Consider the following 18,120-nt stretch of genomic DNA (forward strand, 5'->3'; position numbering starts at 1 on the left):
CCAAACACTTTGTTTTTGCATTATTTAAACCAAATTGAATGTTTCATTATTTATTTGAAGCTAAATTGATTTTATTGTTGTTTTATCTAAGTTAAAATAAGTGTTCATACAGTATTGCTGTAATTGTCATTATTACAAATACGTTTTTTTTTTTTTTAATCGTCCGATTTAATCGGTTTCGGCTTTTTTGGTCCTCCAATAATCGGTATCGCTATCAGCGTTGAAAAATCATAATCGGTCGACATCTAGTTTGGACAGTATATTATATGTAACTGAGTGGGTGGATGAATCAGTTGAACACACCTGACCAGACAGTGGCGTATTGTTACATGTATTAAAAGCTCTGAATGGTCAAGTGGCCTTATAGCATTTACTGCGATGCAGCCTCCGCAGACTTCAGGGCTTTCATACTTCTTGCGCTTAGTCAAGCACAGCAGAGCTATTGTGAAGGAAGTTGTCAAGGAAGTGACTGTGTTTATACAGGACGTACCGCCCCCACCTACCATCAACCAATCATGTCAATGCGGAGCTATGCGGAGCTATGCCCTCCGCATTGTTACAAAATTTGAGAGGCGCACGGCAATGTGGTACGGAGGTCAATTTGGCCTGCACAAGCCTCCAGAGGCTCAGCAATTGCGTCACACCCTCCATACGGAGCCTCCGACCACATTTTTGGATCAACCATAAATTGACTTTTAGACATTCAGACCTGGTCTGTGTCCTAAATGGCACCCATATGCATCCTATAGGGCTCTGGTCAAAAGTATGGCACTTTGTAGGGAATATGGTGCCATTGTAGCCCTGGTCTTCTGCAGTGTCTGGGAGATGGTGTTTTTGACCTTTAGTTTGAATCCATTCATAATGCGTTTAACATACAGTCATGCTACTAATATTATACGGCTGTAAGTCAAAGCATCACCTTTCACTGGTGGCGAGGACAACGTTACAGTGGTTAGACATTTTGGATTTATGTTTGTAATCCTGTGGTGTGCTTTGAGCATCATGGGGAAGTTGCTACTCCTCTTTCCATTCAAATCATTCTCAATGTTTCTGAAAGAAAAATGGTTCCACATGTCCATGGTCTGAATGCCCCTGGGCATAGTGTTGTGCTTGGTTTAGATTAATACAGTACAGTTAATCCTGGTACACATTTAATCAACCTCAATGGACATAAACAAATCTAACAACTTCCAGGTCTTTTTCCATGAGTGGTTTCTTTGTAAAGGGGCTAAAATGGCAGAGGAAGGAGATGGGGGAGCTAAAGTGAACCCAAACTACTACCCTCCACTACACTCCACTAGCCTCCACTAATCTCCACTAGCCTCCACTACCCTGACTATGTTTCCCCTCAAGCTAAAGGTTCCAGTGTTCTTTCTGTCTGCATCCCAAATGGAATCCTATTCCCTAAATAGTGCACTACTTCTAACACTATATATGTTTGTTTCCCATTTCAAATCATTTAGCTACGGTGTGTCCTGGCCTAGTGAACACTCCCCCGGCCCGGGCCTACTGTGGCCTTAGCAGGCAGGATCAAGGACAGGAAGAGGAAAACAAACAAAGCCAGGTCTGTCTGCCAGCCTTTCTCTTCCATCCAGGAGATGAAGATCTATGCAGAGCATGTCAGGGACCACAGTGTAGCCTCTGAGAGATATACGAAATACCCCCACTACCATTTCTCTTTGCATGTTTAGCTATCACATATGCAGCACATACCCTGCATGTCAACTCCCTCTAAAGGTAAATAGAAGACAATATACAGTAGGCAGTCACATATGTTTTCTTACATAGAAGAGGACAGGGCAGGTTGCAGTAGGCACAATGAAGGAAAGCTTCTGTAGTGTGTAGGCACATCTGTTTTTTACATGGAAGACCATTGCTTTGACTTCCGGCTGTAATGGAAAGACAATAGCCATTTCTTAGCCTAGATCGGGACGGGGTCGTGTACTGTCTCACCTGCAGTCAGGATATAGGCTATTTGGGACAGTGAGAAGCCATAGAGGAAGGCTAAGGTGGTCAGTCAGACACTTGAGACCTGTACTGAATGTGTCTAGACTATCTTTAGCGAGCTGCCTGGCTTCTCAGAACTTTTCATACCGTGCGTTCTACTGGAAGGTAAGGACCACCCAGCCTCACTGTCATGCTGTCTGTCTGGATCAGGGGTGAGTCTCACTGTCATGCTGTCTGTCTGGATCAGGAGTGAGTCTCACTGTCATGCTGTCTGTCTGGATCAGGGGTGAGTCTCACTGTCATGCTGTCTGTCTGGATCAGGGGTGAGTCTCAATGTCATGCTGTCTGTCTGGATCAGGGGTGAGTGTATCCCTGGGCATCTAGGTTTAGATACCTTGACCAGGAAGTATTGAACAGCAATACAAGATGGGATAAACACACTGACTCTCTCAGCCCAACTATTCCTCACTGACATTTATCCAGGCTGGTTGGAGAACTAGGACCAGAATGTTGTGGTCGGCGAACACTGGAATGCGTTACATATTCATTAAAAAAATTAATAATAATAACATTCTTGTTTTTTGAATTAGACTTCTAATAGTTTTCATACAGTTGTACTGTAGTACAGTACATTCAGAAAGTATTCAGAGAACTTGACTTGTCTCTCATTTTGTTACATTACAGCCTTATTCTAAAATGGATTAAATACATTTTTTATCTCATCAATCTACACACCATAATGACAAAGTGAAAACAGGTTTTTCATTTTTTTTGCAAATGTATAAAATATAAAACATAAATAAGTATTCAGACCCTTTGCTATGAGACTCTAAAAATGAGCTCAGGTGCATCCTGTTTCCATTGATCATTCTTAAGATATTTGTACAACTAGATTGGAGTCCACCTGTGGTAAATTCAATTGATTGGACAAGATTTGGAAAGGCACACACCTGTCTCTATAAGGTCCCATAGTTGACAGTGCATGTCAGAGCAAAACCAAGCCATGAGGTCGACGGAATTGTCCGTAGAGCTCCGAGACAGGATTGAGTTGAGGCACAGATCTGGGGAAAGGCACCAAAACTTTTCTGCAGTATTGAAGGTCCCCAAGAACACAGTCGCTTCCATCACTCTTAAAATGAAAGAAGTTTGGAACCACCAAGACTCTTCCTAGAGCTGGCTGCCTGGCCAAATTGAGCAATCGGTGGAGAAGGGCCTTGGTCAGGGAGGTGACCAAGAATCCGATGGTCACTCTGACAGAGCCCCATAGTTCCTCTATGGAAATGGGAAAACCTTGCATAAGGACAACCATCTCTGCAGCTCTACACCAATCAGGCCTTTATGGTAGAGTGGCCAGACGGAAGCCACTCCTCAATAAATTGCACATGACAGCCGCTTGGAGTTTGCCAAAATGCACCTAAATTACTCTGACCAGGAGACACAAGATTCTCTGGTCTGATGAAACCAAGATTAAACTAGTTGGCCTTAATGCCAAGTGTCATGTCTGGAGGAAACCTCGCACCTTCCCTACGGTGAAGCATGGTTGGGACAGCATCATGCTGTCGGGATGTTTTTCAGTGGCAGGGACTGGGAGACTAGTCAGGCTCGAGGGAAAGATGAACGGAGCAAAGTACAGAGATCCTTGATGAAAATCTGCTCAGGACTGGGGCTAAGGTTCACCCTCCAACATGACAATGACCCTAAGCACACAGCCAAGACACCCCAGGAGTGGCTTCAGGACAAGTCTCTGAATGTCCTTGAGTGGCCCAGCCAGAGCCCGGACTGGAGCCCGATCGAACATCTCTGGAGAGACCTGAAAACAGCTGTGCAGCGACGCTCCCCATCCAACCTGACAGAGCTTGAGAGGATCTGCAGAGAAGAATGGGAGAAATTCCCCAAATACAGGTGTGCCAAGCTTGTAGCGTCATACCGAAGAAGACTCCAGGCTGTAATCGCTGTCAAAGGCGCTTCAACAAAGTACTGAGTAAAGGGTCTGAATACTTATGTAAATGTCATATTTCAGTTTTTTGGGGTCATTATGTGGTATTCATTGAAGATTATTGAGGAGAAAAAAAATATGAAATCCTTTTTAGAATAAGGCTGAAAAGTAACAACCCTTTCCGTCTCTCTCCCTTTTCTTTCTTTCTCCCTTTCCGTCTCTGTCCCTTTCCGTCTCTGTCCCTTTCCGTCTCTCTCCCTTTCCGTCTCTCTCCCTTTCCGTCTCTTCCTGTCCATATCTCCCAGTCTCCCTTTCCATCTCATTCCCTTTCTCTCTCTTTCCCTTTCCATCTCTCTCCCTCGCTCCCTTTCCATCGCTCTCTCTTTCCACCACCTTCTTTCCATGTCTCTTCCTCTCAATCTCTCCCTTTCTCCCTTTCCTTCTCTCTCCTTACCGTCTCTCTCCCTTTCCCTCTCTTCCTGTCCATATCTCCCAGTCTCCCTTTCCATCTCATTCCCTTTCTCTCTCTTTCCCTTTCCGTCTCTTTCCCTTTCCATTTCTCTCCCTCGCTCCCTTTCCATCTCGCTCCCTTTCCATCTCGCTCCCTTTCCATCGCTCTCTTTCCACCACCTTCTTTCCATGTCTCTTCCTCTCAATCTCTCCCATTCTCCCTTTCCATCTCTCTCCCTTTCTCTCTCTAATAGTGAAGAGATCATAACTATGACATAACAATTATGTAGTAACCAAAAAAGTGTTAAACAAATCCAAATATATTTTAGATTCTTCAAAGTAGCCAGCCTTTGCCTTGATGACAGATTTCTGAGGCTGGTAACTGTTATGAACTTATCCTCTGCAGCAGAGGTATCTCTGGGTCTTCCTTTCCTGTGGAGGTCCTCATGAGAGCCGGTTTTATCACAGCATTTGATGTTTTTTGCGACTGCACTTGAAGAAACTTTTTTCTTCAAGTTTTTCGCATTGACTGACCTTCATTTATTAAAGTAATGATGGACTGTCGTTTCTCTTTGCTTATTTGAGCTGTTCTAGCTATAATATGGACTTGGTCTTTTACCGGGTAGGGCTATCTTCTATATACCACCCCTACGTTGTCACAACACAACTGATTTGCTCAAATGCATTAAGAAGGAAAGAAATTCCACAAATGAACTTTTAACAAGGCACACCTGTTAATTGAAATGCATTCCAGGTGACTACCTCACGAAGCTGGTTGAGAGAATTCCAAGTGTGTGCAAAGCTGTCATCAAGCAAAGGGTGGCTACTTTGAAGAATCAAAAATAGAAAATACAGTACATTTGTTACTTAATACATGATTCCCTATGTGATATTTCATAGTTTTGTTGTCTTCACTATTATTCTACAATGTAGAAAATAGTACAAATTAAGAAAAAACCCTTGAATGATAAGGTGCGTCCAAAGTTCTGACTGATACTGTCTGTGTTTCCCAAATGGCTTCCTATTCCCTATACAGTGCACTACTTTTGACCAGAGCCCAAATGGCTCTGGTCCAAAGTAGTACACTTTAAAAGGAATAGTGTGCCATTTGCAGACCTGCCAACTTGCACAAATTATGCGTACCATACACACAATTTGAGGTCAAATTGCGCAGGTACGAATAAATACCCTAAAATAGGCTTCTAGTTGGCACATTGTGGTTTTTGACTCGACTGTCTGAAGTTGGAGCTGAGCCCATCAGATGACTTTGGCAAGGAGTAAAAATCTCTAGCTCTCCGCTCTGGGCTGCCCCCCTGCAGTTCTGTTTCCCTCCCTCGAGCTGGATAGCACCCTCCACTTTGTCCATTGACACCATTGATGTGTGAAGGAAAAGGCTCAGGAAAGTTAGAGAAGAAACTGCTTTCAAATACATTTTCCAAAATTGTATGTGTTAAGCACAACCACTATTTCATAGTTGGCTCCTTAGCTAAGGCATCATCACGATGAAGGTAGTTAGCTAACTACAGTGTTCAGTCAACGAAGTGAGAACGGTTTCTTGCCTGCACATGCTTTGATTTCTGCAACGGTAGTAGGCACGAACGCACTGTGGAGCAAGGAAGCATGTGCAGTGTTAGGCTGATTATACTGTCCTTCACAGGAAGTCATGTTAGATTGTTATGGATTAGTACACTTATGTTAATTAATTCGTTCTTTATTGGTCCTCTTGATATAGCTGTATGTCAACATTAGGCTGCTAATGATGTGATAGTTGTCAATTCCCCAATGACAACATGGCATGTTGAATAAATGGTCGCCTAGTAGTCAGACCTAGCTTGATGGATGAGGTCAGGGATGGAGATCTGCAACAAGCTCATACAGGCCGAGTTCAGTTGTTTCATATTCCAAATAGCCTGTAGTAAGATACACTACTACATTGCATCCAGTAATTTAATTATTCAGAATGTTCTCCTGAATCAAAATGAAGAAGCCAGTTTACATTTTCACTAAACTATCCCCATAAAGACACCTATTAATTAGAATAGTATTTACCCCTAAATTTAATCTAGATAAATGGGAAAGTGTGTCATTGAGACCACCTCAATTTTATTTAGGATCAAGCACAAGATTTCTAAATCTAAAGCAAACTGAACAAAACAGGGAGGAACTTACCTGAATTCGCCCAAGAGAAACTCATTTTAGTGGCAAAATGTTCCATTATGCAACTGTTTGGACTAATGATTACACCCCCGATTGTACATTTACGTATTTCTAGTTAGTTACTGAAGAGCAGCCAAGTACCAAGTAGTCTATAGCCTTCCGATCCTACTGAGACAGTCTTCTGCCAACATCATTATTAGACTAAAAATAGAAATTTGCCTATGACTTGAGCAGTGTGGGTTGTCACACGCGTGCTGCCGCCGGGCTGAAGTGGTACTCTTCGAGGTTGGCAGGTCTGCATTTATGACGCAACCGTGATATTTAAAGGTCAATAGATATTCATGCACAAGAGGCTGCCTGGCCTGCTTTACGTTTATCACAACTCCTTCATATCTGTCACGCACCAGCACTGTAGCTGATTTGTACTTTGTAACAAGCCCTTATAGCCCAGCGGCACTAAACGGTTTGTTATTCGGCAACAAATCCTTTCCTGGTTATAGGCATATGTGCAGTAGTTAGACGTGTTCACAATCACTCTTGAGTCCGTTTCATGGCGAGCCTGTTTCTATTTCCTCTGCATCTTCTTCCCCCATTTCTCAGTTGAATTTTGTTGGCTAAGCAGTGAGCAGGTAGGGGCGGTGAAACTCGTAGGCTGTCATAGCGTACGGTACACGATGCAAGGTTGCTGCCAGCCTGTGGAATTCCAGCAGGTGTGAGGGAAGATAAGGAAGCTCAGTGAGGCTCTGTCATATCTGCCACCCCCCCTGTACTGTCACCACTGGCCCCATTTAGCTTTCTCTCTCTTCTCTCCTCTTTCTCTCTCTCTCTCAATCTCTCTCTCTTTCTCTCTGTTTCTCTCTCAATTAATTTTGAAGTGCTTTATTGGCATGGGAAGCATGTTTACATTGCCAAAGCAAGTGAAATAGATAATAAACAAAAGTGAAATAAACAACAACATTTACAGTAAACATTACACTCACAAGTTTCAAACGAATAGAGACATTTAAAATGTCATATTATGGCTATGTACAGCGTTGTAACAATGTGAAAATAGTTAAAGTACAAAAGGGAAAATAAAAAATTAATATGGGTTGTATTTACAATGGTGTTTTTTAATGGTTGCCCATTCACAAAGGTCACACATCTTGCTGTTGTGATTGCACACTTGTATTTCACCTAATAGATATGGGAGTTTATCAAAATTGGATTTGTTTTCGAATTCTTTGTGGGTCTGTGTAATCTGAGTAAAATACATAATGTTTCTCTAATATGGTTAGGAAGTGCAGCTCAGTTTCCACCTCATTTTGTGGGCAGTGTGCACATAGCCTGTCTTCTCTGTCTTCTCTTGAGCCAAGTCTGCCTGCGGCGGCCTCTCTCAATAGCAAAGCTATGCTCACTAAGTCTGTACATAGAAAAGCTTTGACTAATTGGGATGTTTTTGATGGAGTAGAGGGCCCTTCTTGCCTTGTCTCTCAGATCGTTCACAGCTTTGTGGAAGTTAGCTTTTGTGCTGATGTTTAGGCTGAAGGATGAATTGTTTTTTGTGTGCTCAAGGGCAACGGTGTCAAGATGGAATTTGTTTTCGTGGTCCTGGCAACTGGACCTTTTTTGGAACACCATTATTTTTGTCTTGCTGCGATTTACTGTCAAGGTCAAGGTCTGACAGAATCTGTGCAGTAGATCTAGGTGCTGCTGTAAGCCCTCCTTGGTTGGAGACTGAAGCACCAGATCATCAGCAAACAGTGGACATTTGATTTCAGATTCAAGTAGGGTGAGGACGGGTGCTGCAGACTTCTAGTGCCCTTGCCAATTTGTTGATATATATAAACACTACCGTTCAAAAGTTTGTGGTCACATAGAAATGTCCTTGTTTTTGAAAGAAAAGCAAGGTTTTTTTTGTCCCTTAAAATAACAACAAATTGATCAGAAATACAGTGTAGACATTGTTAATGTTGTAAATGACTATTGTAGCTGGAAACGGCTGATTTCTTTTTAATGGAATATCTATATAGGCGTGCAGAGTGCCATTATCAGCAACCATCACTCCTGTGTTCCAATGGCACGTTATGTTAGCTAATCCAAGTTTATCATTTTAAAAGACTAATTGATCATTAGAAAACCCTTTTCCAATTATGTTAGCACAGCTGAAAACTGTTTTTCTGATTAAAGAAGCAATAAAACTGGCCTTCTTTAGACTAGTTGAGTATCTGAAACATCAGCATTTGTGGGTTCAACTACAGGCTCAAAATGGCCAGAAACAAAGACCTTTCTTCTGAAACTCATCAGTCTATTCTTGTTCTGAGAAATTAAGGCTATTCCATGCGAGAAATAGCCAAGAAACTGAAGATCTCGTACAACGCTGTGTACTACTCCCTTCACAGAACAGCGCAAACTGGCTAGAATAGAAAGAGTGGGAGGCCCCGGTACACAACTGAGCAAGAGGACAAGTACATATTAGAATGTCTAGTTTGAGAAACAGACGCCTCACTAGTCCTCAACTGGCAGCTTCATTAAATTGTACCCGCAAAACACCAGTCTCAACGTCAACAGTGAAGAGGCGACTCCGGGATGCTGGCCTTCTAGGCAGAGTCGAGTGTCTGTGTGCTTTTCCCTTTGCCTATCTTAATCTTTTCTTTTTATTGGCCAGTCTGAGATATGGCTTTTTCATTGCAGCTCTGCCTAGAAGGCCAGCATCCCGGGGTCGCCTCTTCACTGTTGACGTTGAGACTGGTGTTTTGCGGGTACTATTTAATGAAGCTGCCATTTGAAGAATTGTGTGGCGTCTGTTTAGTTTTACCACAACTTTGGAAGTATGCTTGGGGTCATTGTCCATTTGGAAGACACATTTGCAACCAATCTTTAACTTCCTGACTGATGTCTTGAGATGTTGCTTCAATATATCCACAGAATTTTCCTACCTCATGATGCCATCTATTTTGTGAAGTGCACCAGTCCCTCCTGCAGCAAAGCACCCCCACAATATGATGCTGCCACCCCGTGCTTCACAGTTGGGATGGTGTTCTTCAGCTTGCAAGCCTCCCCCTTTTTCCTCCAAACATAACGATGGTCATTATGGCCAAACAGTTCTATTTTTGTTTCATCAGACCAAAAACTACGATCTTTGTCCCCATGTGCAGTTGTAAACCGTAGTCTGGCTTTTTTTTAATGGCGGCTTTGGAGCAGTGGCTTCTTCCTTGCTGAGTGGCCTTTCAGGTTATGTCAATATAGTGTATGGAAACTCCTGACTTCAACTATATATATATATATATATATATATATATACACATACACACACACACACAGTGTTTAATTGGTATATTGTAATTTCTTCGCCACCATGGCCTATTTATTGCCTTACCTCTCTTATCTTACCTCATTTGCACACACTGTATATAGACTTTTTATGTGTTGTTGTATGTGTCCAACTGCTTTGCTTTATATTGGCCAGGTCGCAGTTGTAAATGAGAACTTGTTCTCAACTGGCCTACCTGGTTAAATAAAGGGGAAATATATATATATATATATATATATTTTTTTTTGTCAGAATCCCCCGTCTAATATCTATAACCCTCTTATCAGGAAATAATTCCTTGAAGAGAGCACATATTAGTTAGGCAATAACATTGACTTAGTTGTGTAGGATGGAAAAATTGCTCTGAAATGGTCTGTCGGTGGGTGATTGGTGCTGGTCTGTCTCTGTCATGGTGTGTTAGATGGGCTGTTTGCTGATGGAATGCTGATGTGTAGCTTTTAGGGTTTGGCTCAGCATATGTTCGACACTGTGTCTATCTGGAAGTAGCACCTCAAGATCCCAAATATTTTGAGTGACAAGTGTGTCTGGGTCTACCTGTGGAGGGGGTGTATTGAGAAACCTGGCTGGAAACAGTGAGACACATGATACAAACAAATAGTCATGGAGACCTGGAAGTCTATTTGTGGGTGTCTGGAGTTTCTGACGTGTTCTCTCATAGGTGTGTTTTCTGTCTGTGCAAGACAGCTGTCTGGGGAAAATACTTCAACAAAAGCAGGTATCCAATACCACCCCTACCACAAACACTTTTATCATTTGTGATGTGTGAGTGTGGCCCATGGCTTATATTGCCATGAAATTAGGCTAGACCTATTACCAATTTGGTTTTGTGTTTGGTAAGACAGCGTGTGTCTGTTCCTCTGACAGGACATGTTCAGGTACATTAGAGCCTTATTCAGGTACAGTAGAGCTCAGAATGTTTATTTTGTTGTAATAATGACATGTTCCGTTGTGTTGCTTTATTTTTGTTTGTCATTTTGCATTAGCCTGTGAACTCCTCACTAAAACTCCGAAATGTAACTGTTTATAATCACCGCCTTCCCACAGACTGCTGATTCAACCAGTAGTAACATGTGTTGTGACTGTAAAACCTGCCAGTAGTCATTGTTCTGTTTCTTTGTAGTCTCAGTGTGACATGTCTGGAATTTGAACCCAGTATGTGTGGGTTGGCCTTGGTTTAGTTGTTCTGTATTCTTCATCCTCACTACTGCATTTCACTCCACTAGCAGTGTTTCCCCTAGGATTATTTTCAGCAGTGGTGGCAAGGGTGCACTGCTATTAGCGTTAGCGCAATGACATGTTAGCTGTTCCCATAGACTTCCGGTCATTGAGCCATCAACTATCCATTTAAGAGCACGTCTAGGCGGAAATAAATACATATACATATACAGTACCAATCAAAGTTTGGACACACCTACTCATTCCAGGGTTTTCTTTATTTTGACTATATTCTATTCACTATTTTTGAATAATAGTGAAGACCTATAAATAGACCTTAACACTGTTTTGGTTACTACATGATTCCATATGTGTTATTTCATAGTTTTGATGTCTTCACTATTATTCAACATTGTAGAAAATAGTAAAAATAAAGAAAACCCTGGAATGAGGAGGTACTGTATATGTATACTGAACAAAAATAAAAAGGCAACAATTTCAAAGACTTTACTGAGTTACAGTTCATATAACGAAACCAGTCAATTGAAATAAATAAATTAGGCACTAATCTATGGATTTAACATGAATGGGCAGGGGTGCAGCTACAGTAAATTAATCTAGGGGAAACACTGAGTAGAGTCTGCAGAAAGTTTACTATGGGAGGAAATTAACTCATAGTTAATAGTGTGTACTGTGTGTACTCAGGGCTTTTTTGGCTTCCTTCCAAATGGCACTTTATTCCCCACCGATTGCCCTAAAAAGCAGTGCACTTACACGATGTAGGGAACAGGGTGCTATTTGGGATGCAGGCTATGACTGGGCTGTGTTTTCAGAGCCGGGTCAGCAGAGAGCACCCCCCCCCCCAGGCTGTTAGAGAGGGGTGATCTCATCCTTAGCCACCCTCATACATACACACACGCATGGGCAGACTTACACACACACGTGTAGACTCAGCCCTCACAAGGTCAGGACCTTGGTGTATGCCGGCTAGGGCCTTCTACAATGATGGATCGTGAGACTTTGATAGGGAGAGGTTGGGGGATCCCCTGTGGAATCTGTTGTCACTTAAGCAGCCCTGTATGGTGATTTATATTTTCATACCGTGGGGTTAGAAGGGTACTTAACTGGACTAGGTTGAGAGCAAATATAGTGGTGGTCTGAATAGGCCTGCATAGATATAGGCCTAAACAATCAGATCAGGGTATAGTTGCCCTTAGACACTGATCTTGGGTCAGTTTAGAATTTCTCCCACTAATGGTCAAGGTTGGATTAGGGAGGAGAAACTGATACTAGATGTGTACCAAGGTAATATTTGCTGGAGCTATGAACAACACTGAGTTACTGAGTTACTACCTGCAAGTTAGGGTTGGTGGGTATGTTGTGGCTCTCTTTAACCGAACACCGCAGAATCCCCCTTCAGGAGCCTGATGGACACTGGTGCCATCTGGCATCCTATTCTCCATGGGGTCCTGGCCTAGATTTAGTGCCCTGGCAGGCTGTGTGTGTGTGGCCTTATTGCTTACATCCTTAGATTTCATTATTATTGCTTATGACAGGCATCACCTGCTCACCAGAGAGGCCATAAGCATCATGGCCATGGCCCTTCTAAGTTCCACACATTGCATTAGTAGGCCAATTGATTCTAGAGAAGGCCGGCCCACTGTTGTGGACCCATATTGGCTGTAGACTGGGCTTACCGTGGGACCTCTGGTTTATATTTCTGGCTCATCCCTAGACTATAAACACATTCAATATTATGTGACTCAGCTGAACAAAGGTTACTGTGTGTGTGTGTATTATGTTGTGTAAGGTTGTGCTGTGCTTGTGTAATGTGACCAAGCTTGCAGAGAGCCAGCTTCAGCCAGTGTCAGTGACGCTGCATTGAGTCACAAAGATGAACTGAACAGAAACTATAGCTTAGCTTGGACTTTGTGACCCCGTGTCTGTGCACTTGCTCCCTGAGTCCGAGAGAGAAAGAGAAATGTTTCCGTGTTGTCGTTGCTTACCTCTCAACTGTGGGCTGAATGTCTGTTTACTCTTAAGACACACCTGGGTTTTTTACTCTATTTACAATTCTAAAATGCTAAAATGATAGCTAAAATGACTTACATTTGAAAGATGTTAGGATTTAAAAAGCTTGGTTAAGCTCAGTTAAATGCTCAGCAGTTGGGAAATAAATGGAAGAATTGGGGCCCTAGGCTCACAATCCATTCATTATAGTGTTAACACATGTACAGTATTCTTGCCCACATAACCATATGAACAACACCCACTTTTCAGTTAGCAGGCTTAGCTTAACCCTCCTGGCTCTATCAATGTTATGTGAGTATAGAGTGAGACTGGGTCCACCACGGCACTACCACAAACAGGACTCATTCATTTACGGGTGTATTACTGCGAATTCCATCCTAGTCAAGCAAGGATGGGTTTATTTAATGCGTTCCTCTCTCTCCCAATAACTTAAACAAAGGCGCTCATTGGCGTCTGCTAGGCAAATCAGATGATGTAAACTTTCGCTCTCTTGGATCTGGACATCAGTTAACGTTTTTCTGGAACGGACCTCAGAAAGAGGAAGGAGGGAGTGAGTAGATTATTTAAAAGAAAACACCTGGAAAATGACCATTGCCATTTCATCACAGCTAAAATAGTTTGTGTGACATTTCCCCTAGGTACAGGATCAGCTTCTCCTCCCCAAATCCTAACCATTCGTGGTGAAAATGTAAAACTGACACCAGATCAGCATATAAATGCAACTTTAATCTACACCCAGCGGGAGCAGTGATAGAGGTGTTCAACCCTGCTACCCTGCTACCCCAGACAGGCAAATGATTTAGTAGCCTAGTAGATCCTGGGACAGATAAAGGTTTGTGCTGCAGAACTCCCTTTGCTAGGTCACAGTCGCATGCAAGTGGCATTAATCAAAGTAAACAGCCACAGACCCTTAATGTTAGTCATATAGAATTGTTTTAAGATGTTCATACCGTGGATCATTTAGCTATTTGATTTAGAATTTTAGGACTCATGTAGGTATCAGGCCTGTCTGCCTCATTGTTGACCCACTGAAGTAACAGCAGCAGCAGGGGGATACCTTTGGGTTCAGAGTAGGGATGGGCATGGTTATTGGAATATCCAAACAGACATTAGTATTCGATTGGGAGAGTATTAATTTAAAAAAAAATAGGCCTGTTTTTTTGGGGAGAGGCTTTGTCTAAAATAAAATAAAAATGATCTATGTGACGTTGCTCCATAGCCTACAAAGATACCATTGCATTCAACATTTTAATAAAACAAATGTTGTTTCAGATTTTATGAGTGTGCCCTGTAAAAAAGACACACTGGTAGACAACACACGTTTGACAGGTGTAGCTTGTTGTTGTTGGTCAATCAAAGCCGCACTACAGTCAGAGGCTCCATGTGTAGCAAGTGACGTGGGAGATTTCTAGCTATCAATGCAAAATACAATTAAAATGATGGAATTAAGTTTGCTAAATTAGGCATAGGCTACAATGAGCAACCGACAGGTAGGCTTGTGTTGTATCCAGATTGTCAGACCTTCATGCTGACCTTGTGTGTTTCCAGATTATCAGACCTTCATACTGACTGTGTGCCATTCTGGGTCTTCATAATACTGGCACTGAACACAAGGGTTTCTATTTTCAAACCCCACTGAGCTTTTGTAATGCAAAGGTTAGCAATTAGAGGTCGACCGATTATGATTTTTCAACGCCGGTACCGATTTATTGGAGGACCAAAAAGCCGATACTGATTAATCGGCCATTTTTTATTTTTTTTATTTGTAATAATGACAATTACAACAATACTGAATGAACACTAATTTTAACTTAATATACTACATCAATAAAATCAATTTAGCCTCAAGTAAATAATTAAACATGTTCAATTTGGTTTAAATAATGCAAAAACAAAGTGTTGGAGAAGAAAGTAAAAGTGCAATATGTGCTATGTAAGAAAGCTAAAGTTTCAGTTCCTTGCTCAGAACATGAGAACATATGAAAGCTGGTGGTTCATTTTAACATGAGTCTTCAATATTCCCAGGTAAGAAGTTTTAGGTTGTAGTTATTATAGGAATTATAGGACTATTTCCCTCTATACCATTTGTATTTCATTAACCTTTGACTATTAGATGTTCTTATAGGCACTTTAGTATTGCCAGTGTAACAGTATAGCTTCCGTCCCTCTCCTCACCCCTCCCTGAACTCGAACCAAAAACACAATCAACAACAGCCACACTCGAAGCAGCGTTACCCATCTTCCACAAAAGCCGCGGAGCAAGGGGAACAACCACTCCAAGTCTCAGAGCGAGTGACGTTTGAAACGCTATTAGTGCACACCCCGCTACCATCGAAGCAGCGTTACCCATGCAGAGCAAGGGGAACAACTACTAGAAGGCTCAGAGTGAGTGACGTTTGAAACGCTATTAGCACGCGCTAACTAGCTAGCCATTTCACTTCGGTTACACCAGCCTCGTCTCGGGAGTTGATAGGCTTGAAGTCATAAACAGCACAATGCTTGATGCACAACGAAGAGCTGCTGGCAAAACACACAAAAGTTCTGTTTGAATAAATGTTTATGCGCCTGCTTCTGCCTACCACCGCTCAGTCAGATACTTACAGTGGGGCAAAAAAGTAATTGGTCAGCCACCAATTGTGCAAGTTCTCCCACTTAAAAAGATGAGAGAGGCCTGTAATTTTCATCATAGGCACACTTCAACTATGACAGACAAAATGAAAAAAAAAATCCAGAAAATCACATGGTAGGATTTTTAATGAATTTATTTGCAAATTATGGTGAAAATCTGTCGTTCTGCCCCTGATCGAGGCAGTTAACCCACCGTTCCTAGGCCGTCATTGGAAATAAGAATGTGTTCTTAACTGACTTGCCTAGTTAAATAAAGCTATAACAAAATAATAATAATAAAAAATATAAAAAATAATCGGCAAATCGGCGCCCAAAAATACCAAATTTCCGATTGTTGTGAAAACTTGAAATCGGCCATTCAGATTAATCGGTCGACCTCTATTAGCAATGCTAACAAGTATATGTCAAGTCCCATAGGGAATGCTAACTAAATGATAACGAGTGCATTACAAAAATGTTATAGTCTCTGACCTAAAGTATTTGCATCACAGATATCCCAGCTCATAAAGCTACACAAGTAACTCCAAAATGCTACTCACAATTTGCTGCATTCACAAACAAATATTCGACAGCAACGCTCCAGGAGGCGATTCTCTACTTTTACCAAGCGACGCTTGATTTAGAAAATAGCTAACCACTGAGCTAGCTACACAGCTAACTAGCTACTAAATTAGCAAACCAAATGCACAACTGTAGAGCATTTAGACAGTTAACATAATAGTTATAAAATATCTAGCTGGCAAACATTTAGTTGTGAATTCCATACTGTAACTAGATCAGCTGGTGGGTGCTGCACCACTGAGTGACTCACAAGGCTCTGGTCTCTCTTCCTCGTGTGCTTGTAAGCAAACACTGGGGACTACCGGTAAGCTTCGTAAAGAAAAATGAATGCCTGTTTAACGTAGGTGGCTGGTTGTGGCCAAGGGCTTTGCTGTTGTCGTGTGTTTTTTTTCATCGTGCAATCGTCGTAAAGTAGGGGATGGTTCTTCTTCAAATGACTGAATACATTTGTTGTCGGCACAACTCTGAGGCACTTTTTGCACAACGCTTGCATTTGGTTGAAATCGGTTTGCCTGTAACCGAAATACTGCCATACCACTGAAGATGCGCTCTACTTTGGCACCAAATCGATCTCGTTAGCACTCGCTGCACTTATGTTTCCCAGGTTTACTGAGGTAGAGCCCTTTCTCTCCTCACCAGCCTCTTACCACATGCTCTCTACGTGGGGATGCTTGTGATTGGTCAGCATCCTCTGTGCATTTTGTTTATATTTTTTATTTAACCTTTATTTTGCATGTAGAGGGTGAATGAACATCTTGTGCATCTCATTGGAGAAGGTGCTGTAGTCTAGATTTTGTTGTATTAACAGAGTGTCAAAGAAAGGAGAACATTTCAGCCTCTTGTGATATGGATCTGGTCAAGATCTGAATTTGATTAATCGTGCAGCCATAGAAGACGTTAGGCTGGCCTACCTGTCCATATGTCTCCTCCTCCAGTCAGTCAGGCTGACAAGACGTTAGGCTGGTTTACCTCCATGGATAAGCCTTTCATTCTCCTGCTGTCTCTAACTCTTTCTCTCCTCCTAGCTAAACAGGGACAGACAGGCAGGCACACACACACACACACACACACACACACACACACACACACACACACACACACACACACACACACACACACACACACACACACACACACACACTACTTCTCTCCTCTCTCTTCTCTCCTCTCTCCCATGTATACACATTAACATACACTCAGGAGGCAGAGACCGACACAGAGGAGTACTAGTTACTCCCCTGAAAGTCAAGTGACGTCCGCGTGCATAAATGTGGGTGTATCCTAGCTAGCAGAACAGAGGCTCATGGCGGCTGGCTCTTACTGTAATCTCCAGAGAGCCATTAAGCTGCTTTGTTCCTCAATACTGTTCCAGTAACAACGTTTCAACTTCTTCTGAATCAATGGGAATGTTTTGAAATGCTTTTTACTCTCTGCTATAATTGTAACCTTGACAGTTAGGTGTGTGTGTGTGTGACTGTGTGTGTTAAAATTTCTATGTGTGTGCGTATTTCTCTTCCTCGGGGGGAACCAAGGCCAGGCCTAATAGTAGAGGACAGTGACTGGAGCATAGATTAACTTTTGCCTGCAGATCCCTTCCTGCCTTGGCTAAGAAGTTAGTTAAGAAACGGTGATGGCGTGGTGGGGAGCCATCAAAGTAAACAGCCTTAATCCTGATTTTGATCAAATTAAATAGCCTTAATCCTGACTTGATCAAGAGGGTAGTCTTCTAGAGAAACTCAACAGAGACCCGCTGCAGCAGCTTACTCTTCTGTAGTGTAGGGTACTGTACCCAAATGGAAACAGATTAGGGCTGCGTCCCAATTGGCACCCTGTTCCCTATATCACTCCTGTGTGGGTAGCCCCGGACAGGCACATCTGATTCTACTTGTCAACTAATCAAACACTGCCCTATATAGTGCACTATATAGGAAATAGGGTGCCA

At 42.2% G+C, this 18,120-nt stretch overlaps 1 protein-coding gene across 2 annotated transcripts in view; it reads left to right on the plus strand.

The window, feature by feature from the left end:
• The window catches only part of LOC118397982 (focal adhesion kinase 1), a 187,769-nt gene that overhangs the window by 7,204 nt on the left and 162,445 nt on the right, over nt 1–18,120 (plus strand). Inside the window, exon 2 of one of the 2 annotated variants that reach the window (XM_052470051.1) lies at nt 1,464–1,564. The exons of the other annotated variant lie outside the window; for it this stretch is intronic. The gene's annotated coding sequence lies outside the window, so the exon portion shown is untranslated. The remainder of the gene's footprint in view (nt 1–1,463; nt 1,565–18,120) is intronic. 2 annotated transcript variants of the gene reach the window in all.

The sequence above is a fragment of the Oncorhynchus keta genome, chromosome 19 (assembly GCF_023373465.1).
Source record: "Oncorhynchus keta strain PuntledgeMale-10-30-2019 chromosome 19, Oket_V2, whole genome shotgun sequence".
In the NCBI taxonomy this organism is placed as follows: domain Eukaryota; kingdom Metazoa; phylum Chordata; class Actinopteri; order Salmoniformes; family Salmonidae; genus Oncorhynchus; species Oncorhynchus keta.